Source organism: Plectropomus leopardus, chromosome 3, assembly GCF_026936395.1.
Source record: "Plectropomus leopardus strain MGB_pleo_1.0 chromosome 3, ASM2693639v1, whole genome shotgun sequence".
NCBI lineage: Eukaryota > Metazoa > Chordata > Actinopteri > Perciformes > Serranidae > Plectropomus > Plectropomus leopardus.
In genome coordinates this window covers 40386876-40403314 of record NC_142178.1, presented here as the reverse complement: position 1 = coordinate 40403314, position 16439 = coordinate 40386876, and the positions used below count along the sequence as shown (strand labels likewise).

Genomic DNA, 16439 nt, shown 5'->3' with positions numbered 1-16439 from the left:
ATTTTCATGACATTTCTAGGGTTTTAGGACCTTCTAGGGTTCAGTATCTTGCCCAAGGATACTTCAACAACATGTGGGCGACAGGAGCAAGCAGATGAACTGCTCATGTCCCAATAAGCAGATGACCCACTTTACCTCTGAGCCACAGCTGCTCACAGCAAAAACAGGACTTGTGTTACAGCCACACTGACTGCTTTTCATTTGCAGAGCTAGTTTTCAAGGCCACTCTGTAAACTAGATTTTCTTTTAGATGGGAAAGTGTTTCTTGTGGCTTGTTGGTCTAGTGGAATGATTCTCGCTTAGGGTGCGAGAGGTCCCGGGTTCAACTCCCGGACAAGCCCAGCAGTTTAATGTTGGTCTACACTGATGTATGTACTTCTTGTCATATCTCATCCAACCTATCAAGAAAATTGCAAGATGGCAGCTCTGTGAGTTGTGCTGATGTCTTGTAATGAGTTGGACCTAAAAAAGCGTCTCTCTCAGCCTCCAGGTAGTATCTTCTTAAGCTTGGCAGTCATGGCAAGAGTCTGTGATTTGACTGCTGATTAAAACCATCAGCTCTAACAACAAAAAGTGAGGACATCGTTTGAGTGAGTGTGAGTTTTATGGGGTTTGAGGCGCGAGGGGTAAATGTTACAGTAATGAATAGAAAATGAGAGCGTCTTATTGTACTAGGGGAACAATTCTCTCATTTTTCCTCACATCCTCTCACCTCCTGTGACCCAATAACCGTTCCCCCTCCAAGGCCTTCTCCAGTTCAACACTGTATGACCAGACTCTTGTTTTGAGATGGGATTGCAGGTTCTTGTGGCTCGTTGGTCTAGTGGTATGATTCTCGCTTTGGGTGCGAGAGGTCCCGGGTTCAACTCCCGGACGAGCCCAGCTCTATCAAGCTGCCTTAATTCATTAACTTGAGGAAAGTGCTTATGTCTTCACTGCTGCTGACACATATGTCCAGACTCCAGACTGTTGCACTACTGCTGTCTGTCTTTGTCATGGTTAATGGACAGACATTCATACACTGGTTGCAGACTATGTGCAAAGTGCAACCTGCTCATCAGGTGGAGCAATTTGTCTGTTCATGTTCCAATGAGCAGACAATCCACTTCACCTCTGAGCCACAGCTGCTCAGAGCAAAAACAGCATTTGTGTTGCAGCCACAGTGACTGCTCTTCATTTGCAAAGCCAGTTTTCAAGTTAATACTGTTTAACTAAAAATGGGGTATTTTTTTATGGCTTGTTGGTCTAGTGGTACAATTCTTGCTTTGAGTGTGAGAGATCCTGGATTCAACTCCTGGACATGCCCAACTTGTTTAAAGTTGGTGTACTTTGAGGAAGTACTTCTCTGTCACAACTGGTCCAACTTCCCAGGACATTGCAGGATGGTAGTTCAGTGGGTTGCACAGATGTCTAATAACGAGTTGGACCTAAAAAACGTTACCCGTCTGCCTCTATGGATTATCTTCACAAGCTTGGCAGTCATAGCAAGATACTGTGATTTGACTGCTAAAACTAACAACTGTCTCTAACAACAAAAGGTGACGACATCACGAAACACTTAATGGAGTTTGAGGAGCAAGAGGTTGATGTTAGTGATAATATAGAAAATGGGAGTGTCTCATTGGACTAGGGGTACAATTCTCTCATTTTTCCTTACATCTCTCACCTGTGCGTCACAGCTCGAAGGCCTTTTTCAGTGCAACACTGTTTGACCAGATTCTTACTTTGAGACAGTGAAAAGGTTTTTGAGGCTTGTTGGTCTAGTGGTATGATTCTCGCTTTGGGTGCGAGAGGTCCCGGGTTCAACTCCTGGACAAGCCCATTTCTTTCAAGCTGGCCTACTGTGAGGAAAGTCTTTCTACATCCTAACCAGTATAACTACCTTCTTCCCTAGAGGTAGGAAACATGCTGAGTCCTTGTCATGAACAGTGGTAAGTCTACATGCTACAAGGAGTGTTTTTCTGTGTCATAACTTACCATGACAATTGCAAGATGGTTTTCGATGGGTTGTGCTGATGTCTAACAAGTTGCACCAAAAAAACATTCCCGTCCAATTCCATGGAGTATGGAGTAGTTTGAGGCGAAAGGGGTTGATGTTACAGTGATGAAATAGAAAATCACTGGAATAGGGTTTTTGATTCTCCTAATTTTCCTCACATCCTCTCGCCTCACGAAAACCAATAATCAGTATAAACCATGTGTTCTTGTCGTAGACCAAAGATGACCATTGTGAAAGCAACGGTTGGTGTTATACTGGTTGGCAACATATTGTATGTAGTCGTGGCTCTACGTGGTCCTGCGTTGCACAGTGAGAAAGGTTCAGCTGTTGTCACAGTTGAGCAATCAAAGACAGCCTGGGATAAAATTCTGACAGCGTCAGAAATTTGGTATGACCATCTCACTGTGTGACTACTGTTACGACCTACGTCTTCAAACCAACCAATAGAAATGCAGCATGAAGAGATGCGCTGATCGGCAGCACACTGCTAAATGCTGGTAGATGCTGATAAATACTTTGACCTTTTGGTGCGCCAAGTTGGCCTCTTTTCTCCAGCCACAACCACCTCCACATTTTCCTCCTCCTCTTCTTCAACACGCATAAATGCTGCTATAGCGAGGGCTCTATTAGATCATTTATATTTTTCTCTCACCACTTCAGCGGCATAGATGAGTGACACACGCTGACAATGTTTTTTTCTTGCGTATTGACAGGTATTGACATAGGTCGTTGCCTGTGACTCAGTAGGAGTATCATTGTATCGTCGGCATACATCAAACTTGATGTTGTACCCAGATTAACTGGCCCTCTCTTCACTCTCGCAGACAAACACACTTGTTTCTGTTCATATATGAAACCCTTATAGGCAAAACTCCATCATGTCTTCGTTCACTACTCATCACCCATAACATTAGCCGTTCCCTTCGCTCCAGCAAATTCATCAACCTCCTCATCCTCAAAGTTCGCACCGTTATTGGCCGTTGTTCATTTCAGTTTTCTGCAACCCATGATTGGAACCAATTGCAACAGACGCTAAAACTCACTTCCTTCATCCAACTTTCATCTTTTAAAAGTTTGGTGAAGGCAGCAGTTGCTAACTGTCATACATGCTTTTAGCCAATTTTATCTTTACGACCCTTATTGTATTCTTTTGTTTTTGTATTGATTTGTATGAATGTGTCTTGTTTGTTTTTCTTTGCTTTATCCTGCCTCTTGGCTAGGTCGTCATTGTAAATGAGAATTGGTTCTCAATTGACTCACCTGGTAAAATAAAGGATAAAAAAAAAAAAAAAAATTCAATCAATAATCAATAATGTCTTAAGCACTAAATCAAATTGAACGAAGTTAAACAATTCGGTGTGGTAATGTTTAAGTGATGCAACCACAATGTAGTTGGTTTATAGCTTAACAGCTTTTTGCTTCTGTCGATTTCATTTACGCTTCAAAACACACAAAAGTTGCGTTCATCTGTGAAGATTATCATGCTGAACAAAACCTGTAAGGATCATAAACTCGTGTTCGTCACAGAGCTTATTTTTGATGATAATTGAAGAGCCCATTAAAACATCCCAGAAGTTTTTCGACGAGGGAACCAGTACAATGCTAACTTCCGGGTTGGCCTAGAAAAAATTGAGTACAGGGTTAGTTCAGGCAGGCCACGGAAAACAAACGAACAGCATGTGGACTGTTCTGACTTAATCAATGTCTTTGTTATCATTTTTTTTTTTTTTTTTTGCTGCTGCTCTCCCTGCCTCAGGCTTTCCTCGTATGCACAGGAATGTCAGGAACGTGTGCTGTTCCTGCTTAACGCTTTCTACAAAAGCACGTGGAGGGGCAGGGGGACCCCACAACAGAGCCATTCTGCCAAATATCAACAAATATTTATGACTGCGAATAAAGCTAAAAATAAAAGCTGCTAAGACTTGTTTTTCTTCACGAAGTGGTCCTGATTGAAATACCTCATCTTTTTACCACTCTATCCCGAAGGCTCCATTCATGTTTGTTTACATTTTTGTATTACCGCTACAGCAGCGTAGACGGATGACACACGCCTACAACATTTTGTCCTTGCGCATTGATGTCAATGGACGCAGGTTGTCGCCTGCGGTTCAGTAGGTGATGTCACCAACTTGATGTTGTACTCAAGTTTATTCAGATCCATGTCGCACAATGTAGCTGCACTAAACTTATAAGACTGCTAAAATCTCACAGTCTGCAGGAGGCTTTAATGGCTAACTAAAGCCACAAACCACTTTCTTTCCACATCACAGTCCAGTGCGTTTTGTGACTTCTGGGAAACACAACAGTGTCGACCTCTGAGAAACTCTCTCTGTCTCTGTCTCAGCTGCATCTGTTTTTGATTTCAATACTTTTCTCAGCTAAGTGTCTTTAACAGATTCTCTCCTTGTTTTACGCGTTGTGCTGCGACGCGAGCAAGACGCTCAAATGAGGTTTCGGCGCTCTAATGAACCATCTGGACCGTTTCTGTCTCGTTTATAGAGTCGTGAACAATTATGGCTACAAGAAGCAATCCATAAAAACAATTATAGAGCTTTAATAAGACGTGTTACAGTCTTTTCCCAAGGCTCAGTTTGTGTACGTCTGTGTCGAGCCTTTTGTAACATTATTTTAGACACTCTCATTCGAGACAAGATTTTTGCCTCATCGTCTCATGACTTCTGCTGCATCATCTCATCAAACATGAGCATGTTTTTGTATGCATCATTATGTAAACCTATCCCCAAAATGAATCCAGCCTGACAGAGATGTGACCAAACCTCCAGGGAGAGGCATTTAACCCATACTGGTTATTCTGGGGCCCCCCAAAATTCCCACAGGGGCCCCCGGGAGTCCCTTGAGATTAATTAGAGACAATTTTGGGAACCCCACCTCGACTGTGCTTCAGTTTAAAGCACTTTTTTGGAAATGCTGTGTTCAGTTTATTTTGTTGGGTTTGTGTCACTAACTGGACTGTGTGATGATCTTTTTCGGTAGATAATTACCCCTTATATATTTAGATTTAGGTTAATTAAAAGGTTCTCTGCACAAAATAAAGCATCAGATTTTATCATGTGTGAAATATTTTTGTCTCTGCTTGTTGGTCCAGTGGCATGATTCTCGCTTTGGGTACGAGAGGTCCCACAATATGACCCAACATGAGCCCTCGACACGCAAGTCATGGTCTTTCATCTTCCTCCATCAATGTGGCTGTTAAAAAAATATTACTGGTTCATTTAATCAACTCGTCAATATATTGTATCTTTTATATAACTATAAGATACATCGTCTGAATCCCACTTCAAATGACTGAATCTTGACTCATGAATAATAATAATAATAATAATTAAATACAGAAATAAATGCATATAAATAAATATGGGAATTAATTAATTAATTAATTAACAAATACATACATATATATATATACATACATACATATACATATATATATATATATATATATATATACACACACACACAGAATCGAAGGAATAAATAAACCTGGTAACCACGGCTGCTATACAAGGTGCCACCTGCTACTCAGATTAAACATTCATACACAACCATTGGGATCGATTTGAGGTTCAATATCTCGCCCAAGAGGACTTTGACAACACGCGGACGAGAGGATGCAGCCATCAAACCAGCAATAATGAGACGATCCGCTCTAACTCTGAGCCACGGCTGCACAGAGCAAAGACGGTATTCGTGCTGCAGCCGCGCTGACTGCTTTTCATCTGCAGAGCTGTTTCTCCACTTCAACACTGTTTGACCACATTCTTCTTTAGAGACGGAGGAAAACACTCCTGTGGCTCGTTGGTCTAGTGGTATGATTCTCGCTTCGGGTGCGAGAGGTCCCGGGTTCAACTCCCGGACGAGCCCTTGTTTCTGATTTGAACTCAGTCACTGTTGAAAGTGTCACAGTCTGAGACTCCAGAGGACTCAACCAAGGCTTCTTATCAACGCATGAGCCGACAGAGGATCAGTAACTGATCCCTCATACTCAAGTTAGAGGAGCTCTTGTTAATAAATACTATATCGAGAAAACTTCATCATCATTGTTCAGTCTCCAGTTTTAGAGATGCAGCACAGATTTAAATCACCAGGCAGCGATACTCAATTTACAGCCCCTGGGACAAATCTGGCCCCTGATAAGGCCCCTGGTGGCCCCCCCAAACATTTTCTAATTCACAGCAAAAATAAAGTGATGGACTCTGTGAATCGTTTTTGACCTTTTAGTCTCCATAAGGTGTCAGAGACATAAAACAGCATCAAAATAGAGCTTGTTGATCAAAAAAAGAGTCAGAGGAGGATCCCCCACACTCCCGACAGAGGACAACTGAGACACTGATGTCCCAAAATAAAAGGATGTCCTAAAATCCAAGAAACCCCCTAAACACCCTAAAGTCCTACAAAAAACTAGATATGTTCTGAAATCCTAGAATGTGTTAAAATCCAAGAAACATCCTGAAATCCTGGAAAAGTACTAAACTAACTGGATCAGTTTAACAGGATCCTCTTTGAAGATTCTGGATGTTTCACTGCAAACTGCCTGATTTCACCTGCTGCAGGTTCATCCGCTCTGCCGTTTCTCTCTGTCCCCCCGAGGCCCCCGAGGACCCTTAAGGTCCCTGAAGTCAATTAGCGTCGTATAACCAGAACACAGATCTCTAAACGTTCCTTCACGCCGGCTGAATCCTGTTTTCTTGGCTCTCTGACAGGTGGCATTAAATCTGTCGGCTCGCTTCACAATCCCCCCCGACCAACAATACCGGGCAGGGTGGGGGCCCTCACACAGGATGGGGGCCCGCAGTAATACAGGGCCTTATATTCATGAGCTAATATACAACCCATTCAACCCCAACCTCCCCCCGAGCCGTCCATCAACCTCCAACTTCTCTTTGTGTCCCTGCCGTTATAAAAGTTAGAAAAGACTCTTCAGTGTGTGTGTGTGTGTGTGTGTGTGTGTGTGTGTGTGTTTGTGTGTGTGTGTGTGAGAGTGTGTGTGTGTGTGTGTGTGTGTGTGTGTTTGAAAGGAGCTTCTTGTATGATACTTGTTAATTTTAAGAGTACTTATCCACACCATTTTGAAATAAAACACAAACAATAGACAATAACAAATGTTAATCCAAACTGTAACATTCAACATCATAAACAGCAAGTTCCCAAAACTCAGAGAATTTGAATAAAATGAATAAATAAAGTTAGCTCCCTTGTCACATTTTATTTTCCTTTTTTTTAAAAGAAATCACACTATTTCACTTGAGGTTAAAACATTTGAATACTTGTAAAAAGCATCTGAATGCCGCACAAGTAAAGAACGTTTTTTAGGGTGTTTTAAATATTTTAGGACGTTTCTCAGATTTTAGAACATTTCTTGTAACTTGCAAATGTTGGCTTACAGGGCTGCAGGGGGGAATTATGGGAAGTGTAGTTTGTTGCATCTTTCTTCGTGCTGCATTTAGACACCTTTTTCTGGCATTTAAACTTCTGCATTGGTTTGATTTCTTTCAAAAACAAGGACAATTTCTTCTTTTTATTCTCCTATTTTTAGATATTTTTCTTGTTACCTTTTACTAATTTTTTGAGCCATTTCTTGTCGAATTGCTTGTTGCCCTCACATCTGAAAGAAGAGAGAAATCAAGAAAATTTGCTCAAGTTTGAAAGGGTTAAAGTTGTACCTAATTAATATTGTAAAAATATTTTCACGATTAGTACAATTTCCATGAGGTGTATGTTTGTGTGTTCATGTATGTGGAGGAGGGATCGCGGTGCGGGGGCGAGCTCTGTGTGGCTGCCTGTCAAGTTGGATTTTTATATATATATTTATACTTGTTTGGGTTTTTTTGGTTTGATTTAATTTTAATTTTATTTTTTTTATTTTTTATGATTGTGAATTATTTATTCTGACTGTAGATTGATTTATTTTTGAATGTTGTAAAATTAACAAAAATGTGAAAGACAAAAAAAAAAAAGTTCCACGAGACGTGAAAACATTTTTGGATCGTCAGGTGTTTCTCCGCTCTCACAGGACGGGTTTTATCGCCGGGTTGCAACGAGTTTGAGATGAACGATGTCATTGTTGCTGACTTGACGTGGACATCGACAGACGGTGCACCTCCTCCCCGCCTCCTCCCCAGGTGAACACGCCCTCCACAGTTTCTCCTTTCTCCTCAGTTTCAAGCGTAACGGACGCCTCATCGGCACCGAACCCAAACCTCCGCTGGCTCTTTCCGATTCACGGCTGCAGTCGTCCATTGTTCCCGCTGAGACCCTGCGTGCCATGAATAGCCAATAAAAAGCCCATCGCTGCTTAAAGAAAAGCTGCCTCCTCTCGGCGCCCGGCGTGGAAACCATCTGTTGGGCCGGCCCCCTGCTCGCCGTGTGAAAGGGATAATTGAGTGTCGCAGAGCGCGGAGAATAGACGGCTCCGCTGCTGATTTGTATTCTTTAGAAAGAGCCAGGGGTTTCACACCACATCTGCCCCTCAGCTCCTTTCAGACACATTCACTGTCCCATCAATTAGCACACTCAATTAAGCTCCCATAATCCTTTTAGCCACACACAAGGGCTCCATCCAACGCCACGCCCGCCGCCGCTAAATGGCAACAAATGAGACTTTAGTGACTGTTTTCTTTGGGCGGAGGAAGGGGGAACGCGCTTCAACACTTCAGAAGAAGAGCTGAGGGCTGAAAAGTGCCGCTGCAGCTGGCAGCGAGCCTCTGAGGGCGGCGACTGCCGGCGGCGTGAACGAGCTCTCGGCTCTATCCGTCAGCCTTTGTTCTGCAGATCATGATCTGCCTTTTCGCGGCGGCATTACGGTCACTCAAAAGAGGGCTGAATGGAGGCGGGCAGTCAGGCACATGGAGGCGGTCCGACAGCAGAGCGACGGCGAAACACGCCAACGGTGACGCCGCCGCTGAAAAGCTGCCGGTTTAATCCCCATTAGCTCCGCGTGAGCCGAACGACCGAACGCGAACTCACGTGAATCCAACAGGTTTAACCTGAGACTCCACTCTGACACACGGAAAAATATTAACCCCTTACAGCCCGCTTTAATATCACTCACACACACACACACACAAATTGCTCAAAATGTACTTTTTGAAGTCAAGATTTAAAAAATATTATCATTTAATACAATTTTCTACTTTTATTGAGTTTATTTTCACCAACATCAGTCCTAATTATGAAAATCAAATATTCATTTGTTTTTGTTTTTTGTCATGATGCCACTTTGTTTTTGGATAAAAAACAAATCACAAAAAAGTAAGAATGATTTTCAGTATAGTACAGTCTGGGATATGTCAAAGATCAGCAGCAACACTGATTTTTATTCATCATTATTTTTTGTGTTCGTCATATACTCACACTCATACCACTCTGTGCTTTTCAAAATCAGGCTATAAAAATATTATACACTAATTCTGATTTTCTACTTTCATTGAGTTAATAGTTTTTACCAACATCGGGCATAATCATAAATATTAAAATCTCATTAATTTTCAGAAATGTACCCTTTAAATGTCAGGTTTTTTGACATGGTGCAACTTTCTTTTTTGGATTAAAAAAAATATTATTTTCAATATTCTGCAGTAGATTTCATTTTGATTTGATTTGATCACAGCCTGGGATATGTCAATGATTAGCAGCAACATGCATTTTTATATATTGTTAAGTTTTGTGCACTGTCAAATACTTTTGCTAGTTATCAGCTAGAGCACTCTTACACTGTATAAATCAGTCTCACTGATGGTAGAGTTTATCTTAACTATTTACACATATTATTTAAACTTCTTCTTACTCACCGCTGGTTTTATGCTGCGTTCATGTGACGTCTGAAGGTCGTCGTTTGCGAGTTGGGAAGTTGTTCTTCTGACTCGGTCGTGTTCATGAGCTTTGAGGTGGTAAAACTACAAAGAAAACAGGTTGCATTTTAATATTTAAAAAAAAACTTGATAGCTGTTTCCAGTTTATTTATGACAATGAAGAGCAAAGAAAACAGAAAAAGTGAGCCGTGATTTAAAGAAATGTATTTTAAACCACTGAAATATAGCTTATAAACAGCTTCACCTGACTTGTTGTCAGGGTTTTTTGCTAAAATAATAACATTTCTAGCTAGTTTAAGTCACTTTACACAAACAGCAGTTAACAATATTACACCTCATATGTGATCAAAAATTGATATTTAATACGTGAAATAATAAAAAAAGTTTCTTACCACTGACCAAAGTCAGTATATTTTTTGGTCAGAAACAGAAACGAATAAAACAAAAAGCAATTAGTTATTTGATTTTCATTTCAAAATCCGATCATAAAATATGAAAAAAAAAAGTTTTCAGGGTCAGAAATAGATTTAAATGGCATTTATTTTATTTTTCTCCAATCAAAAAATATATATTAAAATTCCAAGAAAACAAAGATGGCAAGAAAAACAAAGAAAAAAGAATAAATCATCTGAAACACAAGTTGTCCCGGGTAAAAACAAACAAACAAATAAATTAATAAAATAATAAATAATAAAAATATATTCCATTTCTGACTCTGAATTTAGTTTTTTCATTTTTCATTTTTGTGGATTTTGAAATGAAAATTAAATAACTCTTTGTTGTTTTTATATTTTGTTGGTTTTTTTTTTCCACTTTTGTTTCTGAAAGGAAAATTCAGGACCAAAAAGTCCTCTGACCGACCAAACACTGACTTTTTCCCGCTACGTTTTATGCATTTATGACGTTGAGTCAGCGACTCGTGTTATAAAATAACGTTATCCGTGTCAGTGTTCTGGCTGCGGCTAACAGAATATTGAATAAATTAGAGCTACCCAACAAATTAATCAAATATATCATTTTTTACCAACAGTTGTTGTCATTGTTTAAATGTTTTCCGCCATTTCTATTATTCTATTCTATTCTGTTATCTACTCTATTATTATTGGCTCTTTCTTTAACTTGCTTTATAGTATATGCTTTTGTTTTTTTTTTTTTTATTAATTCAGAAGAGAATGTAGCGGCTTAAATAGGGGATTTATTAATAATTAGCAATTAATTAATCTAATTATTTAATCAAAACCAAAATATGTAACTATAACTCATTATGTGAAATAATGACTCAGAAACATGAATTGCTATGAAGATGAAGTGGAGTAATGGGACTCAACTTCGGCTATCAGGAACAGAAAGTTTACATTGAAAATTTTAAAAACCTCGGAGCACCACCCATTAAAATAGAAAGGCTGATAGCCTATTTTACCTTAGAAATTACTCTGGTCTCATAATTTGAAGTTTGCTAAAGAGTTCTTTTTTCCAGGTGTACATGGACCTGATATTATACCCACACACATCACCAGATCAAGTGTCTTTATAAAGGAAAGTGTTATTAAACTACTCACTACACAGCAAAACTACTCAAAACTACAAATGAGTGAGTTTAAGAATCAGTATGGATAAATGATGAAACAGTGAATACAGCAAAGACAAAATGAATAAAATGACTAAATGAACAACAAACTAATAAATGGAGCAACAATAAAAATGAGGGGATAAAAACCAGTGAGGAACTGAATTAGGTGTGACATCTGGACTCGATCAGGTGCACTGAAATAGTGCACGATGATCAAGCAGATGAAAAGGTTAAAGAAAAGTCAATGTCAAGCATAGTTCAACAGCAGAGAGGAAACCTATCCCATAAAACACTGGAAAAGGAAAAAAAGGAAAAGATAAAGAAGAGGCCTGATCAGAGAATAACCCAGAATGGCATTAATGGGAGATCCTGACCGAGGTCTAACACTTCCTATGTGTCCCGATCATTTAAGAGCATCAACCCCAAAACTTTGGGCGCAAAAGCCCAAAGTCAAAAAACCCCTTCGACTTCACTGGGGTTATAACTCTTTGAAAAAAGGGGTGTGGTGCTTGACCGTCAAAGCCAGAAAAATACACTCCATCCTTCTATTACTTTTACCGTTTTAACTATCTAGCTCTAACTTCTTAAAGTGTTGATAAAGTTCACTACAAACCTTCAAATCTTCAATATTTGAAACCATGACGCTCTCCTCTGCTGATCGATACCAAACACTTATGAGAAAACCAAATAATATTTTTTAAATTAAAAAAATAAATAAATAAATAATTCCTTCAATTTTAATAGGGGGTGCTCGGCGCTAATTGTTCTAGCAATTTCAAGAGGGTCTGTGCTTTGCTGGCTGAGAAAAAAAACAAACAACCTTCTGCATAAAAGCCAGTACTGTGAGGATGTGCTTTTGTCGTCCATCATCTGAACACTGTAGTTTGATGACAGCAGACCCTCATCAATAACTCCAGCCATCGCATCATCACAGAGCCGAGGAGAGGTGGAGTCGTCTTTTCTGACGTGCTGATGAAGTCTCCCTCACATCTTTCCTTGACCTGGGGATGTTTTCTGTGGAGAAGAAGGAAAAGTGGAAAGGAGAGTATTTGAAAGTTTTGAACGCAGCCGAACACTCTCTGACACTCTAAATAGAGAGCGTTTGCGGTCCCTACTGGGCAATCAAATCAATTTTATTTTTTAAAGCCCATTAAGACAAAACATGGTTTGCCTCAGAGGGCTTCACAGCATACGACATCCCTCTGCCCTTAGACCCTCACATCACCTAAGGAAAAACTCCCAAAAAGAACCCCTTTAACGGGGAAAGAAAAAGGAAGAAACCTCAGGAAGAGCGGCAGAGGATGATGAGGGATCCCTCTTCCAGGACGGACAGGCATGCAACAGATGTCGTAAATATGCAAACATGTTGTGTCCCAGGGGGTACTCTCAACACTAACTGGCTGAGTCATCAAGTCCCACCCTAGAGACTCTCACCTACAAGCTCCACCCCCCTCCCGGTCTGGCTCCGGGGGGGGGGACCCGATGTCCCCGAATTGGGTGAGGTACTCTCAATACTAACTGGCTGAGTCATCACGGTCTTATCAGATCCAGATCAAATGAAACAAAAGCTAGTAGAAGTCTAGAGACTCTCCTCTAGAGGGTAATCTGTGCCATTTACTGCCTTTTATTCAAGGCCTGGTCACAGGGACAACAGGCGGAGCAGAGCACTCCAGGCGTCCCTCTCCCCAGCAACATTTTCCTCCTTCATGGCCTTCCCAAACACCCGGGTTTCTGCTTTGGCGACTGCCTCAGCTGCAGCCCTTCAGGCCAACCAGTGCAGTCTAGGAAAACACCTCTCTGTTGGGTTTCCACCAGCAGGTGTGTAGGTTGCTGTCTGACGCCTGACAGCTTCCCGCACCCCACTGGTGTCTACCCGCAGTACCTAAAACAAAGTATTTGTTTTGGTATGCGAGGCTGCTTGCAAAGACAGGCACCGGTGACCTTCGGACTACAGCTTTTAGCAGCCGCTTTCACAATGGAGGTACTGACCATGGACCACTTGGATTCCATGTTCACATCCTCCCCCGGGATGCACTGGAAAAAGCCCTTCAGGAGGACCTGATGATGCCAGGAGTCAGCACGCCCAGGGCACCCTTCCTTTCATGCTGCTCAGATGCCCAGCCTTGATTTCGACCCCGCGGGCCACTGGCCCACTGGGTGGTGACAGCATGTTACTTATTTGGGGTAAGCCGGACTGGGCCCTATGGCCAAAGTCCCGCCCTAGAGACGCTCACCTACACGCTCCACCCCCCTCCCAGTCTGGCTCCGGGGGGGGGGACCAGATGTCCCCGAACTGGGGGAGGTACTCTCAATACTAACTGGCTGAGGCATCACGGTCTTATCAGATCCAGATCAAACGAAACAAAAGCTAGTAGAAGTCTAGAGACTCTGCTCTAGAGAGTAACCCGTGCCATTTACTGCCTTTTATTTGAGGCTGGTCACGGAACAACAGGCGGAGCAGAGCACTCCAGACGTCCCTCTCCCAAGCAACACTTTCCTCCTTCATGGCCTTCCCAAACACCCGAGGTTTTGCTTTGGCGACTGCCTCAGCTGCAGCCCTTCAGGCCAACCAGTGCAGTCTAGGAAAACACCTCTCTGTTGGGTTTCCACCAGCAGGTGTGTAGGTTGTTGTCTGACGCCTGACAGCTTCCCGCACCCCACTGGTGTCTACCCGCAGTACCTAAAACAAAGTATTTGTTTTGGTATGCGAGGCTGCTTGCAAAGACAGGCACCGGTGACCTTCGGACCACAGCTTTAAGCAGCCGTTTTCACAATGGAGGTACTGACCATGGACCACTTGGATTCCATGTTCACATCCTCCCCCGGGATGCACTGGAAAAAGCCCTTCAGGAGGACCTGATGATGCCAGGAGTCAGCACGCCCAGGGCACCCTTCCTTTCATGCTGCTCAGATGCCCAGCCTTGATTTCGACCCCGTGGGCCACTGGCCCACTGGGTGGTGACAGCATGTTACTTATTTGGGGTAAGCCGGACTGGGCCCTATGGCCAAAGTCCCGCCCTAGAGACGCTCACCTACAAGCTCCACCCCCCTCCCGGTCTGGCTCCGGGGGGGAGACCCGATGTCCCCGAACTGGGGGAGGTACTCTCTATACTAACTGGCTGAGTCATCACGGTATTATCAGATCCAGATCAAATGAAACAAAAGCTAGTAGAAGTCTAGAGACTCTCCTCTAGAGGGTAACCCGGGCCATTTACTGCCTTTTATTCAAGGCCTGGTCACAGGGACAACAGGCGGAGCAGAGCACTCCAGACGTCCCTCTCCCCAGCAACATTTTCCTCCTTCATGGCCTTCCCAAACACCCGGGTTTCTGCTTTGGCGACTGCCTCAGCTGCAGCCCTTCAGGCCAACCGGTGCAGTCTAGGAAAACACCTCTCTGTTGGGTTTCCACCAGCAGGTGTGTAGGTTGCTGTCTGACGCCTGACAGCTTCCCGCACCCCACTGGTGTCTACCCGCAGTACCTAAAACAAAGTATTTGTTTTGGTATGCGAGGTTGCTTGCAAAGACAGGCACCGGTGACCTTCGGACCACAGCTTTTAGCAGCCGCTTTCACAATGGAGGTACTGAACATGGACCACTTGGATTCCATGTTCACATCCTCCCCCGGGATGCATTGGAAAAAGCCCTTCAGGAGGACCTGATGATGCCAGGGGTCAGCACGCCCAGGGCACCCTTCCTTTCATGCTGCTCAGATGCCCAGCCTTGATTTCGACCCCGCGGGCCACTGGCCCACTGGGTGGTGACAGCATGTTACTTATTTGGGGTAAGCCGGACTGGGCCCTATGGCCAAAGTCCCGCCCTAGAGACTCTCACCTACACGCTCCACCCCCCTCCCGGTCTGGCTCCGGGGGGGAGACCTGGTGTCCCCAAACTGGGGGAGGTACTCATAATACTGAGTGGCTGAGTCATCACGGTCTTATCAGATCCAGATCAAATGAAACAAAAGCTAGTAGAAGTGTAGAGACTCTGCTCTAGAGGGTAACCCGTGCCATTTACTGCCTTTTATTCAAGGCCGGGTCACAGGGACAACAGGCGGAGCAGAGCACTTCAGACGTCCCTCTCCCCAGCAACACTTTCCTCCTTCATGGCCTTCCCAAACACCCGAGGTTTTGCTTTGGCGACTGCCTCAGCTGCAGCCCTTCAGGCCAACCGGTGCAGTCTAGGAAAACACCTCTCTGTTGGGTTTCCACCAGCAGGTGTGTAGGTTGCTGTCTGATGCCTGACAGCTTCCCGCACCCCACTGGTGTCTACCCGCAGTACCTAAAACAAAGTATTTGTTTTGGTATGCGAGGCTGCTTGCAAAGACAGGCACCAGCAACCTTCGGACCACAGCTTTTAGCAACTGCCTCCACAACGGAGGTACTGACCATGGACCACTTGGATTCCATGTTCACATCCTCCCCCGGGATGGCCTTCAGGCCAACCAGTGCAGTCTAGGAAAACACCTCTCTGTTGGGTTTCCACCAGCAGGTGTGTAGGTTGCTGTCTGACGCCTGACAGCTTCCTGCACCCCACTGGTGTCTACCCGCAGTACCTAAAACAAAGTATTTGTTTTGGTATGCGAGGCTGCTTGCAAAGACAGGCACCGGTGACCTTCGGACCACACCTTTAGGCAGCCGCTTTCACAATGGAGGTACTGAACATGGACCACTTGGATTCCATGATCAGATCCTCTCCCAGGATGCACAGGAAAAAGCCCTTCAGGAGGAATCGATGATGCCAGGGGTCAGCACACCCAGGGCACCCTCTCCTTCATGCTGCCTGGTTGCCCAGCCCTGATTCTGACACTGCGGGCCATGGACCCACTGGGTGGTGACAGCATTTTACTTATTCGGGGTAAGCCCGACTGGGCCCTATGGCCCTTCAGCTAATCCCTTAAGATACTGTGGAAGTAGAGAAGCGTCTTTAAACCTACAGTTGAAGCTGACGCTGCGGATGTAATTGAGCAGTTTCCTCTCTCCTGTCAGGTCAATTTTGGGGTAGATGCTGAAGTTTTTGGGACACAGGTCCCTCTGCATGTTGT

General features: G+C 43.4%; 4 non-coding genes across 4 annotated transcripts; all 4 read left to right on the top strand.

Annotated features, from left to right (window-relative positions):
- Positions 1-269: 269 nt before the first annotated feature.
- Positions 270-341, top strand: trnap-agg (transfer RNA proline (anticodon AGG)). Its single transcript has one exon. It is a non-coding gene; the product is annotated as a tRNA-Pro (tRNA).
- Positions 342-809: 468 nt separating this feature from the next.
- On the top strand, positions 810-881 carry trnap-ugg (transfer RNA proline (anticodon UGG)). Its single transcript has one exon. It is a non-coding gene; the product is annotated as a tRNA-Pro (tRNA).
- Positions 882-1749: 868 nt separating this feature from the next.
- On the top strand, positions 1750-1821 carry trnap-ugg (transfer RNA proline (anticodon UGG)). The gene has a single exon. It is a non-coding gene; the product is annotated as a tRNA-Pro (tRNA).
- A 3988-nt stretch (positions 1822-5809) lies between these two features.
- trnap-cgg (transfer RNA proline (anticodon CGG)) lies at positions 5810-5881 on the top strand. The gene has a single exon. It is a non-coding gene; the product is annotated as a tRNA-Pro (tRNA).
- Positions 5882-16439: the final 10558 nt, after the last annotated feature.